Below are 20,082 nucleotides of genomic sequence, written 5' to 3' on the forward strand. Positions count from 1 at the left end.
CCTCTTATTCCCCGCCTCTGATTCCCCGCCTCTGATTCCCCGCCTCTGATTCCCTGCCTCTGTTTCCCCGCGTCTGATTCCCCGCGTCTGATTCCCCGCCTCAGATTCCCCGGCTCTGATTCCCTGCCTGAGATTCCATGCCTCAGAATCCCCTCCTCAGATTCCCTGCCTCAGATTCCCCGCCTCAGATTCCCCGCCTCAGATTCCCCGCCTCAGATTCCCTGCCTCAGATTCCCCGCCTCAGATTCCACGCCTCAGATTCTCCGCCTCAGATTCCCCGCCTCAGATTCCCTGCCTCAGATTCCCCGCCTCAGATTCCCAGCCTCAGATTCCCTTCATCTGATTCCCTTCATCTGATTCCCTGCCTCTGATTCCCTGCCTCTGATTCCCTGCCTCTGATACCCTGCCTCTCTTTGCCTGCCTCTATTTCCGTGCCTCTTTCTCTGCATCTAGTTTCCCACATCTCATTTGCCCCCTCTGATAACCCGCCTCAGATTCCCCGCCTCAGATTCCCCGCCTCAGATTCCCTGCCTCAGATTCCCCGCCTCAGATTCCACGCCTCAGATTCCCCGCCTCTGATTCCCCGCCTCAGATTCCCTGCCTCAGATTCCCCGCCTCTGATTCCCTGCCTCAGATTCCCTGCCTCTGATTGCCTTCCTCTGATTCCCTGCCTCTGATTTCCTCCCTCAGATTCCCCGCCTCAGATTCCCCGCCTCAGATTCCCTGCCTCAGATTCCCCGCTCAGATTCCACGCCTCAGATTCCCCGCCTCAGTTTCCCCGCCTCAGATTCCCTGCCTCAGATTCCCTGCCTCAGATTCCCAGCCTCAGATTCCCTGCCTCTGATTGCCTTCCTCTGATTCCCTGCCTCTGATTCGCTCCCTCTGATTCCCTGCCTCTGATTCCCTGCCTCTGATTCCCTGCCTCTGATTCCCTGCCTCTGATTCCGCACGGCTGATTCCACGCCTCTCTGACCGTGTCTCTGATTCCCCGCCTCTGATTCCCTGCCTCTGATACCCTGCCTCTCTTTGCCTGCCTCTATTTCCGTGCCTCTTCCTCTGCATCTAGTTTCCCACATCTCAATTGCCCCCGCTGATAACCCACCTCTGATTCCATGCCTCAGATTCCCTGCCTCTGATTACCCGCCTCTTATTCAACGCCTCTGATTCCCCGCCTCTGATTCCCCGCCTCTGATTCCCTGCCTCTGCTTCCCCGCATCTGATTCCCCGCATCTGATTCCCCGCCTCAGATTCCCCGGCTCTGATTCCCTGCCTGAGATTCCATGCCTCAGAATCCCCGCCTCAGATTCCCTGCCTCAGATTCCCCGCCTCAGATTCCCAGCCTCAGATTCCCCGCCTCAGATTCCCTGCCTCAGATTCCCCGCCTCAGATTCCACGCCTCAGATTCCCCGCCTCAGATTCCCCGCCTCAGATTCCCTGCCTCAGATTCCCCGCCTCTGATTCCCTGCCTCAGATTCCCTGCCTCTGATTGCCTTCCTCTGATTCCCTTCCTCTGATTCCCTCCCTCTGATTCCCTGCCTCTGATTCCCTGCCTCTGATTCCCTGCCTCTGATTCCCTGCCTCTGATTCCGCATGGCTGATTCCACGCCTCTCTGACCGTGTCTCTGATTCCCCGCCTCTGATTCCCTGCCTCTGATACCCTGCCTCTCTTTGCCTGCCTCTATTTCCGTGCCTCTTCCTCTGCATCTAGTTTCCCACATCTCAATTGCCCCCTCTGATAACCCACCTCTGATTCCATGCCTCTGATTCCCCACCTCTGATTCCCCGCCTCTGATTCCCTGCCTCAGATTCCCTGCCTCAGATTCCTTGCCTCAGATTCCCTGCCTCTGATTACCCGCCTCTTATTCCCCGCCTCTGATTCCCCGCCTCTGATTCCCCGCCTCTGATTCCCTGCCTCTGTTTCCCCGCGTCTGATTCCCCGCGTCTGATTCCCCGCCTCACATTCCCCGGCTCTGATTCCCTGCCTGAGATTCCATGCCTCAGAATCCCCGCCTCAGATTCCCTGCCTCAGATTCCCCGCCTCAGATTCCCCGCCTCAGATTCCCCGCCTCAGATTCCCTGCCTCAGATTCCCCGCCTCAGATTCCCCGCCTCAGATTCCCCGCCTCAGATTCCCCGCCTCAGATTCCCTGCCTCAGATTCCCTGCCCCAGATTCCCAGCCTCAGATTCCCTTCATCTGATTCCCTTCATCTGGTTCCCTGCCTCTGATTCCCTGCCTCTGATTCCCTGCCTCTGATTCCCCGCCTCTGATTCCCTGCCTCTGATTCCTTGCCTCTGATTGCCTGCCTCTGATTCCCTGCCTCTGATTCCCTGCCTCTGATTCCCTGCCTCTGATTCCGCACCTCTGATTCCACGCCTCTCTTTCCTTGTCTCTGATTCCCTGCCTCTGATTCCCTGCCTCTGATACCCTGCCTCTCTTTGCCTGCCTCTATTTCCGTGCCTCTTTCTCTGCATCTAGTTTCCCACATCTCATTTGCCCCCTCTGATAACCCGCCTCTGATTCCATGCCTCTGATTCACTGCCTCAGATCCCCTGCCTCAGATACCCCGACTCAGATTTACCGCCTCAGATTCCCCGCCTCAGATTCCCTGCCTCAGATTCCCTGCCTCAGATTCCCTGCCTCAGATTCCCTGCCTCAGATTCCCTGCCTCCGATTCCCCGCCTCTGATTCCCCGCCTCTGATTCCCCGCCTCTGATTCCCAGCCTCTGTATCCACGCCTCTGAATCCCCGCCTCTGATTCCCCGCCTCTGTTTCCCCGCCTCTGATTCCCTGCCTCTGATTCCCCGCCTCTGATTCCACGCCTCTGATTCCCCGCCTCTGATTCCAGGCCTCTTATTCCCCGCCACTGATTCCCCACCTCTGATTGCCTGCCACTGATTGCCCGCCTCTGATTCCCCGCCTCTGTTTCCCCGCCTCTGATTCCCCACCTCTGTCTGTATGTCTCTCTTTCGCCTCCGCTTTTTCCCCTACACACTTTCCGCGCCTCTCTTTCCCTCCCTCAATTTCAACAACTCTGTTTGATCTGTTCTGTGTACCTCATTTTCAACACACATGTTCCAACCACTATGTTTCACCCATCACTTTCCCCGCCTCTATTTTTCCGCCTATGTTTACCCGCCTCTGTTTACCCACCTGTTTCACTGCCTCTGATTCCCCGCCTCTGATTCCCCACCTCTGTCTCGACGCCTCTCTGTCGCCTCCACTCTTTCCCCTCCACTCTTTCCGTGCCTGTCTTTCCCTCCCACAATTTCAACAACACTGTTTGATCTGTTTTGTGTACCTCATTTTCAACGCACAAGTTCCAACCACTATGTTTCAGCCATCACTTTCCCCGCCTCTATTTATCCACCTATGTTTACCTGCCTCTGTTTACCCGCCTGTTTCCCCGCCTCTGATTCCCCACCTTTCATTCCCCGCCTCTCTTTCCCTGCCTCTATTTCCGCACCTCTTTCTCTGCCTCTCTTTCCCCACATCTCTTTTCCTCCCGCTGATTCCCCGCCTCTGATTCCAGGCCTCTGATTCCCTGCCTCTGATTCCCCGCCTCTGATTCCCTGCCTCAGATTCCCTGCCTCTGATTCCCTGCCTCAGATTTTCTGCCTCTGATTCCCCGCCTCTGATTCCCCGCCTCTTATTCCCCACCTCGGATTCCCCGCCTCTGATTCCCCGCCTCTGATCCCCTGCCTCAGATTCCCCGGCTCTGGTTCCCTGCATCAGATTCCCTGCCTCAGATTCCCTGCCTCTGATTCCCCGCCTCTGATTCCCTGCCTCTGATTCCCCGCCTCTGATTCCCTGCCTCTGATTCCCTGCCTCAGATTCCCTGCCTCAGATTCCCTGCCTCTGATTCCCCGCCTTTGATTCCCCGCCTCTTATTCCCCGCCTCTGATTCCCCGCCTCTGATTCCCTGCCTCTGTTTCCCCGCCTCTGATTCCCCGCCTCTGATTCCCCGCCTCTGATTCCCTGCCTCAGATTCCCTGCCTTAGATTCCTTGCCTCAGATTCCCTGCCTCAGATTCACCGCCTCAGATTCCCCGCCTCAGATTCCACGCCTCAGATTCCCCACCTCAGATTCCCCACCTCACATTCCCCACCTCAGATTCCCCGCCTCAGATTCCCTGCCTCAGATTCCCTGTCTCAGATTCGCTGCCTCAGATTCCCTTCATCTGATTCCCATCATCTGATTCCCTGCCTCTGATTCCCTGCCTCTGATTCCCTGCCTCTGATTCCCCGCCTCTGATTCCCCGCCTCAGATTGACTGCCTCAGATTCCCTGCCTCAGATTCCCTGCCTCTGATTCCCCACCTCTAAATCCCTGCCTCTGATTGCCTGCCTCTGATTCTGCGCCTCTGATTCCCCGCCTCTCTTTCCGTATCTCTGATTCCCCGCCTCAGATTCACTGCCTCACATACCCTGCCTCTCTTTGCCTGCCTCTATTTCCGTGCCTCTTTCTCTGCATCTAGTTTCCCACATCTCATTTGCCCCCTCTGATAACCCGCCTCTGATTCCATGCGTCTGATTCCCCGCCTCTGATTTCCCCGCCTCTGCTTCCCCGCCTCTGATTCCCTGCCTCAGAATCCCTGCCTCAGATTGCTTGCCTCAGATTCCTTGCCTCTGATTCCCCGCCTCTGATTCCCCGCCTCCTATTCCCCACCTCTGATTCCCCGCCTCTGATTCCCCGCCTCTGATTCCCTGCCTCAGATTCCCTGCCTCTGATTGCCTTCGTCTGATTCCCTGCCTCTGATTCCCTCCCTCTGATTTCCTGCCTCTGATTCCCTGCCTCTGATTCCCTGCATCTGATTCCCTGCCTCTGATTCCGCACGGCTGATTCCACGCCTCTCTGACCGTGTCTCTGATTCCCCGCCTCTGATTCCCTGCCTCTGATACCCTGCCTCTCTTTGCCTGCCTCTATTTCCGTGCCTCTTCCTCTGCATCTAGTTTCCCACATCTCAATTTTCCCCTCTGATAACCCACCTCTGATTCCATGCCTCTGATTCCCCACCTCTGATTCCCCGCCTCTGATTCCCTGCCTCAGATTCCCTGCCTCAGATTCCTTGCCTCAGATTCCCTGCCTCTGATTACCCGCCCCTTATTCCCCGCCTCTGATTCCCCGCCTCTGATTCCCCGCCTCTGATTCCCTGCCTCTGTTTCCCCGCGTCTGATTCCCCGCGTCTGATTCCCCGCCTCAGATTCCCTGGCTCTGATTCCCTGCCTGAGATTCCATGCCTCAGAATCCCCGCCTCAGATTCCCTGCCTCAGATTCCCCGCCTCAGGTTCACCGCCTCAGATTCCCCGCCTCAGATTCCCTCCCTCTGATTCCCTGCCTCTGATTCCCTGCCTCTGATTCCCTGCCTCTGATTCCCTGCCTCTGATTCCGCACGGCTGACTCCACGCCTCTCTGACCGTGTCTCTGATTCCCCGCCTCTGATTCCCTGCCTCTGATACCCTGCCTCTCTTTGCCTGCCTCTATTTCCGTGCCTCTTCCTCTGCATCTAGTTTCCCACATCTCAATTGCCCCCTCTGATAACCCACCTCTGATTCCATGCCTCTGATTCCCTGCCTCTGATTACCCGCCTCTTATTCCCCGCCTCTGATTCCCCGCCTCTGATTCCCCGCCTCTGATTCCCTGCCTCTGTTTCCCCGCATCTGATTCCCCGCGTCTGATTCCCCGCCTCAGATTCCCCGGCTCTGATTCCCTGCCTGAGATTCCATGCCTCAGAATCCCCGCCTCAGATTCCCTGCCTCAGATTCCCCGCCTCAGATTCCCCACCTCAGATTCCCCGCCTCAGATTCCCTGCCTCAGATTCCCCGCCTCAGATTCCACGCCTCAGATTCCCCGCCTCAGATTCCCCGCCTCAGATTCCCTGCCTCAGATTCCTCGCCACTGATTCCCTGCCTCAGATTCCCTGCCTCTGATTGCCTTCCTCTGATTCCCTGCCTCTGATTCCCTCCCTCTGATTCCCTGCCTCTGATTCCCTGCCTCTGATTCCCTGCCTCTGATTCCCTGCCTCTGATTCCGCACGGCTGATTCCACGCCTCTCTGACCGTGTCTCTGATTCCCCGCCTCTGATTCCCTGCCTCTGATACCCTGCCTCTCTTTGCCTGCCTCTATTTCCGTGCCTCTTGCTCTGCATCTAGTTTCCCACATCTCAATTGCCCCCTCTGATAACCCACCTCTGATTCCATGCCTCTGATTCCCCACCTCTGATTCCCCGCCTCTGATTCCCTGCCTCAGATTCCCTGCCTCAGATTCCTTGCCTCAGATTCCCTGCCTCTGATTACCCGCCTCTTATTCCCCGCCTCTGATTCCCCGCCTCTGATTCCCCGCCTCTGATTCCCTGCCTCTGTTTCCCCGCGTCTGATTCCCCGCGTCTGATTCCCCGCCTCAGATTCCCCGGCTCTGATTCCCTGCCTGAGATTCCATGCCTCAGAATCCCCGCCTCAGATTCCCTGCCTCAGATTCCCCGCTTCAGATTCCCCGCCTCAGATTCCCCGCCTCAGATTCCCTGCCTCAGATTCCCCGCCTCAGATTCCACGCCTCAGATTCTCCGCCTCAGATTCCCCGCCTCAGATTCCCTGCCTCAGATTCCCCGCCTCAGATTCCCAGCCTCAGTTTCCCTTCATCTGATTCCCTTCATCTGATTCCCTGCCTCTGATTCCCTGCCTCTGATTCCCTGCATCTGATACCCTGCCTCTCTTTGCCTGCCTCTATTTCCGTGCCTCTTTCTCTGCATCTAGTTTCCCACATCTCATTTGCCCCCTCTGATAACCCGCCTCAGATTCCCCGCCTCAGATTCCCCGCCTCAAATTCCCTGCCTCAGATTCCCCGCCTCAGATTCCACGCCTCAGATTCCCCGCCTCTGATTCCCCGCCTCAGATTCCCTGCCTCAGATTCCCCGCCTCTGATTCCCTGCCTCAGATTCCCTGCCTCTGATTGCCTTCCTCTGATTCCCTGCCTCTGATTTCCTCCCTCAGATTCCCCGCCTCAGATTCCCCGCCTCAGATTCCCTGCCTCAGATTCCCCGCCTCAGATTCCATGCCTCAGATTCCCCGCCTCAGATTCCCCGCCTCAGATTCCCTGCCTCAGATTCCCTGCCTCAGATTCCCAGCCTCAGATTCCCTGCGTCTGATTGCCTTCCTCTGATTCCCTGCCTCTGATTCGCTCCCTCTGATTCCCTGCCTCTGATTCCCTGCCTCTGATTCCCTGCCTCTGATTCCCTGCCTCTGATTCCGCACGGCTGATTCCACGCCTCTCTGACCGTGTCTCTGATTCCCCGCCTCTGATTCCCTGCCTCTGATACCCTGCCTCTCTTTGCCTGCCTCTATTTCCGTGCCTCTTCCTCTGCATCTAGTTTCCCACATCTCAATTGCCCCCGCTGATAACCCACCTCTGATTCCATGCCTCAGATTCCCTGCCTCTGATTACCCGCCTCTTATTCCACGCCTCTGATTCCCTGCCTCTGATTCCCCGCCTCTGATTCCCTGCCTCTGCTTCCCCGCATCTGATTCCCCGCATCTGATTCCCCGCCTCAGATTCCCCGGCTCTGATTCCCTGCCTGAGATTCCATGCCTCAGAATCCCCGCCTCAGATTCCCTGCCTCAGATTCCCCGCCTCAGATTCCCAGCCTCAGATTCCCCGCCTCAGATTCCCTGCCTCAGATTCCCCGCCTCAGATTCCACGCCTCAGATTCCCCGCCTCAGATTCCCCGCCTCAGATTCCCTGCCTCAGATTCCCCGCCTCTGATTCCCTGCCTCAGATTCCCTGCCTCTGATTGCCTTCCTCTGATTCCCTGCCTCTGATTCCCTCCCTCTGATTCCCTGCCTCTGATTCCCTGCCTCTGATTCCCTGCCACTGATTCCCTGCCTCTGATTCCGCATGGCTGATTCCACGCCTCTCTGACCGTGTCTCTGATTCCCCGCCTCTGATTCCCTTCCTCTGATACCCTGCCTCTCTTTGCCTGCCTCTATTTCCGTGCCTCTTCCTCTGCATCTAGTTTCCCACATCTCAATTGCCCCCTCTGATAACCCACCTCTGATTCCATGCCTCTGATTCCCCACCTCTGATTCCCCGCCTCTGATTCCCTGCCTCAGATTCCCTGCCTCAGATTCCTTGCCTCAGATTCCCTGCCTCTGATTACCCGCCTCTTATTCCCCGCCTCTGATTCCCCGCCTCTGATTCCCCGCCTCTGATTCCCTGCCTCTGTTTCCCCGCGTCTGATTCCCCGCGTCTGATTCCCCGCCTCACATTCCCCGGCTCTGATTCCCTGCCTGAGATTCCATGCCTCAGAATCCCCGCCTCAGATTCCCTGCCTCAGATTCCCCGCCTCAGATTCCCCGCCTCAGATTCCCCGCCTCAGATTCCCTGCCTCAGATTCCCCGCCTCAGATTCCCCGCCTCAGATTCCCCGCCTCAGATTCCCCGCCTCAGATTCCCTGCCTCAGATTCCCTGCCCCAGATTCCCAGCCTCAGATTCCCTTCATCTGATTCCCTTCATCTGATTCCCTGCCTCTGATTCCCTGCCTCTGATTCCCTGCCTCTGATTCCCCGCCTCTGATTCCCTGCCTCTGATTCCTTGCCTCTGATTGCCTGCCTCTGATTCCCTGCCTCTGATTCCCTGCCTCTGATTCCCTGCCTCTGATTCCGCACCTCTGATTCCACGCCTCTCTTTCCTTGTCTCTGATTCCTTGCCTCTGATTCCCTGCCTCTGATACCCTGCCTCTCTTTGCCTGCCTCTATTTCCGTGCCTCTTTCTCTGCATCTAGTTTCCCACATCTCATTTGCCCCCTCTGATAACCCGCCTCTGATTCCATGCCTCTGATTCACTGCCTCAGATCCCCTGCCTCAGATACCCCGACTCAGATTTACCGCCTCAGATTCCCCGCCTCAGATTCCCTGCCTCAGATTCCCTGCCTCAGATTCCCTGCCTCAGATTCCCTGCCTCAGATTCCCTGCCTCCGATTCCCCGCCTCTGATTCCCCGCCTCTGATTCCCCGCCTCTGATTCCCAGCCTCTGAATCCACGCCTCTGAATCCCCGCCTCTGATTCCCCGCCTCTGTTTCCCCGCCTCTGATTCCCCGCCTCTGATTCCCCGCCTCTGATTCCACGCCTCTGATTCCCTGCCTCTGATTCCAGGCCTCTTATTCCCCGCCACTGATTCCCCACCTCTGATTGCCTGCCACTGATTGCCCGCCTCTGATTCCCCGCCTCTGTTTCCCCGCCTCTGATTCCCCACCTCTGTCTGTATGTCTCTCTTTCGCCTCCGCTTTTTCCCCTACACACTTTCCGCGCCTCTCTTTCCCTCCCTCAATTTCAACAACTCTGTTTGATCTGTTCTGTGTACCTCATTTTCAACACACATGTTCCAACCACTATGTTTCACCCATCACTTTCCCCGCCTCTATTTTTCCGCCTATGTTTACCCGCCTCTGTTTACCCACCTGTTTCACTGCCTCTGATTCCCCGCCTCTGATTCCCCACCTCTGTCTCGACGCCTCTCTGTCGCCTCCACTCTTTCCCCTCCACTCTTTCCGTGCCTGTCTTTCCCTCCCTCAATTTCAACAACACTGTTTGATCTGTTTTGTGTACCTCATTTTCAACGCACAAGTTCCAACCACTATGTTTCAGCCATCACTTTCCCCGCCTCTATTTATCCACCTATGTTTACCTGCCTCTGTTTACCCGCCTGTTTCCCCGCCTCTGATTCCCCACCTTTCATTCCCCGCCTCTCTTTCCCTGCCTCTATTTCCGCACCTCTTTCTCTGCCTCTCTTTCCCCACATCTCTTTTCCTCCCGCTGATTCCCCGCCTCTGATTCCAGACCTCTGATTCCCTGCCTCTGATTCCCCGCCTCTGATTCCCTGCCTCAGATTCCCTGCCTCTGATTCCCTGCCTCAGATTTTCTGCCTCTGATTCCCCACCTCTGATTCCCCGCCTCTTATTCCCCGCCTCGGATTCCCCGCCTCTGATTCCCCGCCTCTGATTCCCTGCCTCAGATTCCCCGGCTCTGATTCCCTGCATCAGATTCCCTGCCTCAGATTCCCTGCCTCTGATTCCCCGCCTCTGATTCCCTGCCTCTGATTCCCCGCCTCTGATTCTCTGCCTCTGATTCCCTGCCTCAGATTCCCTGCCTCAGATTACCTGCCTCTGATTCCCCGCCTTTGATTCCCCGCCTCTTATTCCCCGCCTCTGATTCCCCGCCTCTGATTCCCTGCCTCTGTTTCCCCGCCTCTGATTCCCCGCCTCTGATTCCCCGCCTCTGATTCCCTGCCTCAGATTCCCTGCCTTAGATTCCTTGCCTCAGATTCCCTGCCTCTGATTCCCCGCCTCTGATTCCCCACCTCTTATTCCCCGCCTCTGATTCCCCGCCTCTGATTCCCCGCCTCTGATTCCCTGCCTCTGTTTCCCCGCCTCTGATTCCCCGCGTCTGATTCCCCGCCTCAGATTCCCCGGTTCTGATTCCCTGCCTGAGATTCCATGCCTCAGAATCCCCGCCTCAGATTCCCTGCCTCAGATTCCCCGCCTCAGATTCCCCGCCTCAGATTCCCCGCCTCAGATTCCCTGCCTCAGATTCCCCGCCTCAGATTCCCCGCCTCAGATTCCCCGCCTCAGATTCCCCGCCTAAGATTCCCTGCCTCAGATTCCCTGCCTCAGATTCCCTGCCTCAGATTCCCTTCATCTGATTCCCTTCATCTGATTCCCTGCCTCTCATTCCCTGCCTCTGATTTCCTGCCTCTGATTCCCCACCTCTGATTCCCCGCCTCAGATTCCCTGCCTCAGATTTCCTGCCTCAGATTCCCTGCCTCTGATTCCCTGCCTCAGATTCCCTGCCTCAGATTCCCTGCCTCAGATTCTCTGCCTCTGATTGCCTGCCTCTGATTCCCTGCCTCTGATTCCCTGCCTCTTATTGCCTGCCTCTGATTCCCTGCCTCTGATTCCCTGCCTCTGATTCCCTGCCTCTGATTCCGCACCTCTGATTCCACGCCTCTCTTTCCTTGTCTCTGATTCCCCGCCTCTGATTCCCTGCCTCTGATACCCTGCCTCTCTTTGCCTGCCTCTATTTCCGTGCCTCTTTCTCTGCATCTAGTTTCCCACATCTCATTTGCCCCCTCTGATAACACGCCTCTGATTCCATGCCTCTGATTCACTGCCTCAGATTCCCTGCCTCAGATACCCCGACTCAGATTTACCACCTCAGATTCCCCGCCTCAGATTCCCTGCCTCAGATTCCCTGCCTCAGATTCCCTGCCTCAGATTCCCTGCCTCAGATTCCCTGCCTCAGATTCCCTGCCTCCGATTCCCCGCCTCTGATTCCCCGCCTCTGATTCCCCGCCTCTGATACCCAGCCTCTGAATCCCCGCCTCTGAATCCCCGCCTCTGATTCCCCGCCTCTGTTTCCCCGCCTCTGATTCCCCGCCTCTAATTCCCCGCCTCTGATTCCACGCCTCTAATTCCCCGCCTCTGATTCCAGGCCTCTTATTCCCCGCCTCTGATTCCCCACCTCTGATTGCCTGCCACTGATTGCCCGCCTCTGATTCCCCGCCTCTGATTCCCCGCCTCTGATTCCCCACCACTGTCTATATGCCTCTCTTTCGCCTCAGCTTTTTCCCCTACACTCTTTCCGCGCCTCTCTTTCCCTCCCTCAATTTCAACAACTCTGTTTGATCTGTTCTGTGTACCTCATTTTCAACACACAAGATCCAACCACTATGTTTCACCCATCACTTTCCCCGCCTCTATTTTTCCACCTATGTTTACCCGCCTCTGTTTATTCACCTGTTTCACCGCCTCTGATTCCCCGCCTCTGATTCCCCACCTCTGTCTCGACGCCTCTCTTTCGCCTCCACTCTTTCCCCTCCACTCTTTCCGTGCCTGTCTTTCCCTCCCTCAATTTCAACAACACTGTTTGATCTGTTTTGTGTACCTCATTTTAAACACACAAGTTCCAACCACTATGTTTTCCCGCCTCTTTCCCCGCCTCTATTTATCCACCTATGTTTAACTGCCTCTGTTTACCCGCCTGTTTCCCCGCCTCTGATTCCCCACCTTTCATTCCCCGCCTCTCTTTCTCTGCCTCTATTTCTGCGCCTCTTTCTCTGCCTCTCTTTCCCCACATCTCTTTTCCTCCCGCTGATGCCCCGCCTCTGATTCCCCGCCTCTGATTCCCTGCCTCTGATTCCCCGCCTCTGATTCCCTGCCTCAGATTCCCTGCCTCAGATTCCCTGCCTCAGATTCCCTGCTTCTGATTCCCCGCCTCTGTTTCCCCGCCTCATATTCCCCGCCTCTGATTCCCCGCCTCTGATTCCCCGCCTCTGATTCCCTGCCTCAGATTCCCTGTCTCAGATTCCCTGCCTCAGATTCCCTTCATCTGATTCCCTTCATCTGATTCCCTGCCTCTGATTCCCTGCCTCTGATTCCCTGCCTCTGATTCCCCGCCTCTGATTCCCTGCCTCTGATTCCTTGCCTCTGATTGCCTGCCTCTGATTCCCTGCCTCTGATTCCCTGCCTCTGATTCCCTGCCTCTGATTCCGCACCTCTGATTCCACGCCTCTCTTTCCTTGTCTCTGATTCCCTGCCTCTGATTCCCTGCCTCTGATACCCTGCCTCTCTTTGCCTGCCTCTATTTCCGTGCCTCTTTCTCTGCATCTAGTTTCCCACATCTCATTTGCCCCCTCTGATAACCCGCCTCTGATTCCATGCCTCTGATTCACTGCCTCAGATCCCCTGCCTCAGATACCCCGACTCAGATTTACCGCCTCAGATTCCCCGCCTCAGATTCCCTGCCTCAGATTCCCTGCCTCAGATTCCCTGCCTCAGATTCCCTGCCTCAGATTCCCTGCCTCCGATTCCCCGCCTCTGATTCCCCGCCTCTGATTCCCCGCCTCTGATTCCCAGCCTCTGAATCCACGCCTCTGAATCCCCGCCTCTGATTCCCCGCCTCTGTTTCCCCGCCTCTGATTCCCCGCCTCTGATTCCCCGCCTCTGATTCCACGCCTCTGATTCCCCGCCTCTGATTCCAGGCCTCTTATTCCCCGCCACTGATTCCCCACCTCTGATTGCCTGCCACTGATTGCCCGCCTCTGATTCCCCGCCTCTGTTTCCCCGCCTCTGATTCCCCACCTCTGTCTGTATGTCTCTCTTTCGCCTCCGCTTTTTCCCCTACACACTTTCCGCGCCTCTCTTTCCCTCCCTCAATTTCAACAACTCTGTTTGATCTGTTCTGTGTACCTCATTTTCAACACACATGTTCCAACCACTATGTTTCACCCATCACTTTCCCCGCCTCTATTTTTCCGCCTATGTTTACCCGCCTCTGTTTACCCACCTGTTTCACTGCCTCTGATTCCCCGCCTCTGATTCCCCACCTCTGTCTCGACGCCTCTCTGTCGCCTCCACTCTTTCCCCTACACTCTTTCCGTGCCTGTCTTTCCCTCCCTCAATTTCAACAACACTGTTTGATCTGTTTTGTGTACCTCATTTTCAACGCACAAGTTCCAACCACTATGTTTCAGCCATCACTTTCCCCGCCTCTATTTATCCACCTATGTTTACCTGCCTCTGTTTACCCGCCTGTTTCCCCGCCTCTGATTCCCCACCTTTCATTCCCCGCCTCTCTTTCCCTGCCTCTATTTCCGCACCTCTTTCTCTGCCTCTCTTTCCCCACATCTCTTTTCCTCCCGCTGATTCCCCGCCTCTGATTCCAGGCCTCTGATTCACTGCCTCTGATTCCCCGCCTCTGATTCCCTGCCTCAGATTCCCTGCTTCTGATTCCCTGCCTCAGATTTTCTGCCTCTGATTCCCCGCCTCTGATTCCCCGCCTCTTATTCCCCGCCTCGGATTCCCCGCCTCTGATTCCCCGCCTCTGATTCCCTGCCTCAGATTCCCCGGCTCTGATTCCCTGCATCAGATTCCCTGCCTCAGATTCCCTGCCTCTGATTCCCCGCCTCTGATTCCCTGCCTCTGATTCCCCGCCTCTGATTCCCTGCCTCTGATTCCCTGCCTCAGATTCCCTGCCTCAGATTACCTGCCTCTGATTCCCCGCCTTTGATTCCCCGCCTCTTATTCCCCGCCTCTGATTCCCCGCCTCTGATTCCCTGCCTCTGTTTCCCCGCCTCTGATTCCCCGCCTCTGATTCCCCGCCTCTGATTCCCTGCCTCAGATTCCCTGCCTTAGATTCCTTGCCTCAGATTCCCTGCCTCTGATTTCCCGCCTCTGATTCCCCACCTCTTATTCCCCGCCTCTGATTCCCCGCCTCTGATTCCCCGCCTCTGATTCCCTGCCTCTGTTTCCCCGCCTCTGATTCCCCGCGTCTGATTCCCCGCCTCAGATTCCCCGGCTCTGATTCCCTGCCTGAGATTCCATGCCTCAGAATCCCCGCCTCAGATTCCCTGCCTCAGATTCCCCGCCTCAGATTCCCCGCCTCAGATTCCCCGCCTCAGATTCCCTGCCTCAGATTCCCCGCCTCAGATTCCCCGCCTCAGATTCCCCGCCTCAGATTCCCCGCCTAAGATTCCCTGCCTCAGATTCCCTGCCTCAGATTCCCTGCCTCAGATTCCCTTCATCTGATTCCCTTCATCTGATTCCCTGCCTCTCATTCCCTGCCTCTGATTTCCTGCCTCTGATTCCCCACCTCTGATTCCCCACCTCAGATTCCCTGCCTCAGATTTCCTGCCTCAGATTCCCTGCCTCTGATTCCCTGCCTCAGATTCCCTGCCTCAGATTCCCTGCCTCAGATTCCCTGCCTCTGATTGCCTGCCTCTGATTCCCTGCCTCTGATTCCCTGCCTCTTATTGCCTGCCTCTGATTCCCTGCCTCTGATTCCCTGCCTCTGATTCCCTGCCTCTGATTCCGCACCTCTGATTCCACGCCTCTCTTTCCTTGTCTCTGATTCCCCGCCTCTGATTCCCTGCCTCTGATACCCTGCCTCTCTTTGCCTGCCTCTATTTCCGTGCCTCTTTCTCTGCATCTAGTTTCCCACATCTCATTTGCCCCCTCTGATAACACGCCTCTGATTCCATGCCTCTGATTCACTGCCTCAGATTCCCTGCCTCAGATACCCCGACTCAGATTTACCACCTCAGATTCCCCGCCTCAGATTCCCTGCCTCAGATTCCCTGCCTCAGATTCCCTGCCTCAGATTCCCTGCCTCAGATTCCCTGCCTCAGATTCCCTGCCTCCGATTCCCCGCCTCTGATTCCCCGCCTCTGATTCCCCGCCTCTGATACCCAGCCTCTGAATCCCCGCCTCTGAATCCCCGCCTCTTATTCCCCGCCTCTGTTTCCCCGCCTCTGATTCCCCGCCTCTAATTCCCCGCCTCTGATTCCACGCCTCTAATTCCCCGCCTCTGATTCCAGGCCTCTTATTCCCCGCCTCTGATTCCCCACCTCTGATTGCCTGCCACTGATTGCCCGCCTCTGATTCCCCGCCTCTGATTCCCCGCCTCTGATTCCCCACCACTGTCTATATGCCTCTCTTTCGCCTCAGCTTTTTCCCCTACACTCTTTCCGCGCCTCTCTTTCCCTCCCTCAATTTCAACAACTCTGTTTGATCTGTTCTGTGTACCTCATTTTCAACACACAAGATCCAACCACTATGTTTCACCCATCACTTTCCCCGCCTCTATTTTTCCACCTATGTTTACCCGCCTCTGTTTATTCACCTGTTTCACCACCTCTGATTCCCCGCCTCTGATTCCCCACCTCTGTCTCGACGCCTCTCTTTCGCCTCCACTCTTTCCCCTCCACTCTTTCCGTGCCTGTCTTTCCCTCCCTCAATTTCAACAACACTGTTTGATCTGTTTTGTGTACCTCATTTTAAACACACAAGTTCCAACCACTATGTTTTCCCGCCTCTTTCCCCGCCTCTATTTATCCACCTATGTTTAACTGCCTCTGTTTACCCGCCTGTTTCCCCGCCTCTGATACCCCACCTTTCATTCCGCGCCTCTCTTTCTCTGCCTCTATTTCTGCGCCTCTTTCTCTGCCTCTCTTTCCCCACATCTCTTTTCCTCCCGCTGATGCCCCGCCTCTGATTCCCCGCCTCTGATTCCCTGCCTCTGATTCCCCGCCTCTGATTCCCTGCCTCAGATTCCCTGCCTCAGATTCCCTGCCTCAGATTCCCTGCTTCTGATTCCCCGCCTCTGTTTCCCCGCCTCTTATTCCCCGCCTCTGATTCCCCGCCTCTGATTCCCCGCCTCTGATTCCCTGCCTCAGATTCCCTGTCTCAGATTCCCTGCCTCAGATTCCCTTCATCTGATTCCCTTCATCTGATTCCCTGCCTCTGATTCCCTGCCTCTGATTCCCTGCCTCTGATTCCCCGCCTCTGATTCCCTGCCTCAGATTGCCTGCCTCAGATTCCCTGCCTCAGATTCCCTGCCTCTGATTCCCCGCCTCTAAATCCCTGCCTCTGATTGCCTGCCTCTGATTCTGCGCCTCTGATTCCCCGCCTCTCTTTCCGTGTCTCTGATTCCCCGCCTCAGATTCCCTGCCTCACATACCCTGCCTCTCTTTGCCTGCCTCTATTTCCGTGCCTCTTTCTCTGCATCTAGTTTCCCACATCTCATTTGCCCCCTCTGATAACCCGCCTCTGATTCCATGCCTCTGATTCCCCACCTCTGATTTCCCCGGCTCTGCTTCCCCGCCTCTGATTCCCTGCCTCAGAATCCCTGCCTCAGATTCCTTGCCTCAGATTCCCTGCCTCTGATTCCCCGCCTCTGATTCCCCGCCTCCTATTCCCCGCCTCTGATTCCCCGCCTCTGATTCCCCGCCTCTGATTCCCTGCCTCAGATTCCCTGCCTCTGATTGCCTTCCTCTGATTCCCTGCCTCTGATTCCCTCCCTCTGATTTCCTGCCTCTGATTCCCTGCCTCTGATTCCCTGCCTCTGATTCCCTGCCTCTGATTCACTGCCTCTGATACCCTGCCTCTCTTTGCCTGCCTCTATTTCCGTGCCTCTTCCTCTGAATCTAGTTTCCCACATCTCAATTGCCCCCTCTGATAACCCACCTCTGATTCCATGCCTCTGATTCCCCACCTCTGATTGCCCGCCTCTGATTCCCTGCCTCAGATTCCCTGCCTCAGATTCCTTGCCTCAGATTCCCTGCCTCTGATTACCCGCCTCTTATTCCCCGCCTCTGATTCCCCGCCTCTGATTCCCCGCCTCTGATTCCCTGCCTCTGTTTCCCCGCGTCTGATTCCCCGCGTCTGATTCCCCGCCTCAGATTCCCCGGCTCTGATTCCCTGCCTGAGATTCCATGCCTCAGAATCCCCGCCTCAGATTCCCTGCCTCAGATTCCCCGCCTCAGATTCCCCGCCTCAGATTCCCCGCCTCAGATTCCCCGCCTCAAATTCCACACCTCAGATTCCCCGCCTCAGATTCCCCGCCTCAGATTCCCTGCCTCAGATTCCCTGCCTCAGATTCCCAGCCTCAGATTCCCTGCCTCTGATTGCCTTCCTCTGATTCCCTGCCTCTGATTCCCTCCCTCTGATTCCCTGCCTCTGATTCCCTGCCTCTGATTCCCTGCCTCTGATTCCCTGCCTCTCATTCCGCACGGCTGATTCCACGCCTCTCTGACCGTGTCTCTGATTCCCCGCCTCAGATTCCCTGCCTCACATACCCTGCCTCTCTTTGCCTGCCTCTATTTACGTGCCTCTTTCTCTGCATCTAGTTTCCCACATCTCATTTGCCCCCTCTGATAACCCGCCTCTGATTCCATGCCTCTGATTGCCCGCCTCTGATTTCCCCGGCTCTGCTTCCCCGCCTCTGATTCCCTGCCTCAGAATCCCTGCCTCAGATTCCTTGCCTCAGATTCCCTGCCTCTGATTCCCTGCCTCTGATTCCCCGCCTCCTATTCCCCGCCTCTGATTCCCCGCCTCTGATTCCCCGCCTCTGATTCCCTGCCTCAGATTCCCTGCCTCTGATTCCCTGCCTCTGATTCCGCACGGCTGATTCCACGCCTCTCTGACCGTGTCTCTGATTCCCCGCCTCTGATTCCCTGCCTCTGATACCCTGCCTCTCTTTGCCTGCCTCTATTTCCGTGCCTCTTCCTCTGCATCTAGTTTCCCACATCTCAATTGCCCCCTCTGATAACCCACCTCTGATTCCATGCCTCTGATTCCCCACCTCTGATTCCCCGCCTCTGATTCCCTGCCTCAGATTCTCTGCCTCAGATTCCTTGCCTCAGATTCCCTGCCTCTGATTACCCGCCTCTTATTCCCCGCCTCTGATTCCCCGCCTCTGATTCCCCGCCTCTGATTCCCTGCCTCTGTTTCCCCGCGTCTGATTCCCCGCGTCTGATTCCCCGCCTCAGATTCCCCGGCTCTGATTCCCTGCCTGAGATTCCATGCCTCAGAATCCCCGCCTCAGATTCCCTGCCTCAGATTCCCCGCCTCAGATTCCCCGCCTCAGATTCCCCGCCTCAGATTCCCTGCCTCAGATTCCCTGCCTCAGATTCCACGCCTCAGATTCCCCGCCTCAGATTCCCCGCCTCAGATTCCCTGCCTCAGATTCCCTGCCTCAGATTCCCAGCCTCAGATTCCCTGCCTCTGATTGCCTTCCTCTGATTCCCTGCCTCTGATTCCCTCCCTCTGATTCCCTGCCTCTGATTCCCTGCCTCTGATTCCCTGCCTCTGATTCCCTGCCTCTGATTCCGCACGGCTGATTCCACGCCTCTCTGACCGTGTCTCTGATTCCCTGCCTCTGATTCCCTGCCTCTGATACCCTGCCTCTCTTTGCCTGCCTCTATTTCCGTGCCTCTTCCTCTGCATCTAGTTTCCCACATCTCAATTGCCCCCTCTGATAACCCACCTCTGATTCCATGCCTCTGATTCCCTGCCTCTGATTACCCGCCTCTTATTCCCCGCCTCAGATTCCCCGCCTCTGATTCCCCGCCTCTGTTCCCTGCCTCTGTTTCCCCGCGTCTGATTCCCCGCGTCTGATTCCCCGCCTCAGATTCCCCGGCTCTGATTCCCTGCCTGAGTTTCCATGCCTCAGAATCCCCGCCTCAGATTCCCTGCCTCAGATTCCCCGCCTCAGATTCCCCGCCTCAGATTCCCCGCCTCAGATTCCCTGCCTCAGATTCCCCGCCTCAGATTCCACGCCTCAGATTCCCCGCCTCAGATTCCCCGCCTCAGATTCCCTGCCTCAGATTCCCCGCCTCTGATTCCCTGCCTCAGATTCCCTGCCTCTGAATGCCTTCCTCTGATTCCCTGCCTCTGATTCCCTCCCTCTGATTCCCTGCCTCTGATTCCCTGCCTCTGATTCCCTGCCTCTGATTCCCTGCCTCTGATTCCGCACGGCTGATTCCACGCCTCTCTGACCGTGTCTCTGATTCCCCGCCTCTGATTCCCTGCCTCTGATACCCTGCCTCTCTTTGCCTGCCTCTATTTCCGTGCCTCTTCCTCTGCATCTAGTTTCCCACATCTCAATTGCCCCCTCTGATAACCCACCTCTGATTCCATGCCTCTGATTCCCCACCTCTGATTCCCCGCCTCTGATTCCCTGCCTCAGATTCCCTGCCTCAGATTCCTTGCCTCAGATTCCCTGCCTCTGATTACCCGCCTCTTATTCCCCGCCTCTGATTCCCCGCCTCTGATTCCCCGCCTCTGATTCCCTGCCTCTGTTTCCCCGCGTCTGATTCCCCGCGTCTGATTCCCCGCCTCAGATTCCCCGGCTCTGATTCCCTGCCTGAGATTCCATGCCTCAGAATCCCCGCCTCAGATTCCCTGCCTCAGATTCCCCGCCTCAGATTCCCCGCCTCAGATTCCCCGCCTCAGATTCCCTGCCTCAGATTCCCCGCCTCAGATTCCACGCCTCAGATTCCCCGCCTCAGATTCCCCGCCTCAGATTCCCTGCCTCAGATTCCCTGCCTCAGATTCCCAGCCTCAGATTCCCTTCATCTGATTCCCTTCATCTGATTCCCTGCCTCTGATTCCCTGCCTCTGATTCCCTGCCTCTGATTCCCCGCCTCTGATTCCCTGCCTCTGATTCCCTGCCTCTGATTGCCTGCCTCTGATTCCCTGCCTCTGATTCCCTGCCTCTGATTCCCCGCCTCTGATTCCGCACCTCTGATTCCACGCCT

This window comes from Narcine bancroftii, chromosome 3, assembly GCF_036971445.1.
Source record: "Narcine bancroftii isolate sNarBan1 chromosome 3, sNarBan1.hap1, whole genome shotgun sequence".
NCBI classification, from domain to species: domain Eukaryota; kingdom Metazoa; phylum Chordata; class Chondrichthyes; order Torpediniformes; family Narcinidae; genus Narcine; species Narcine bancroftii.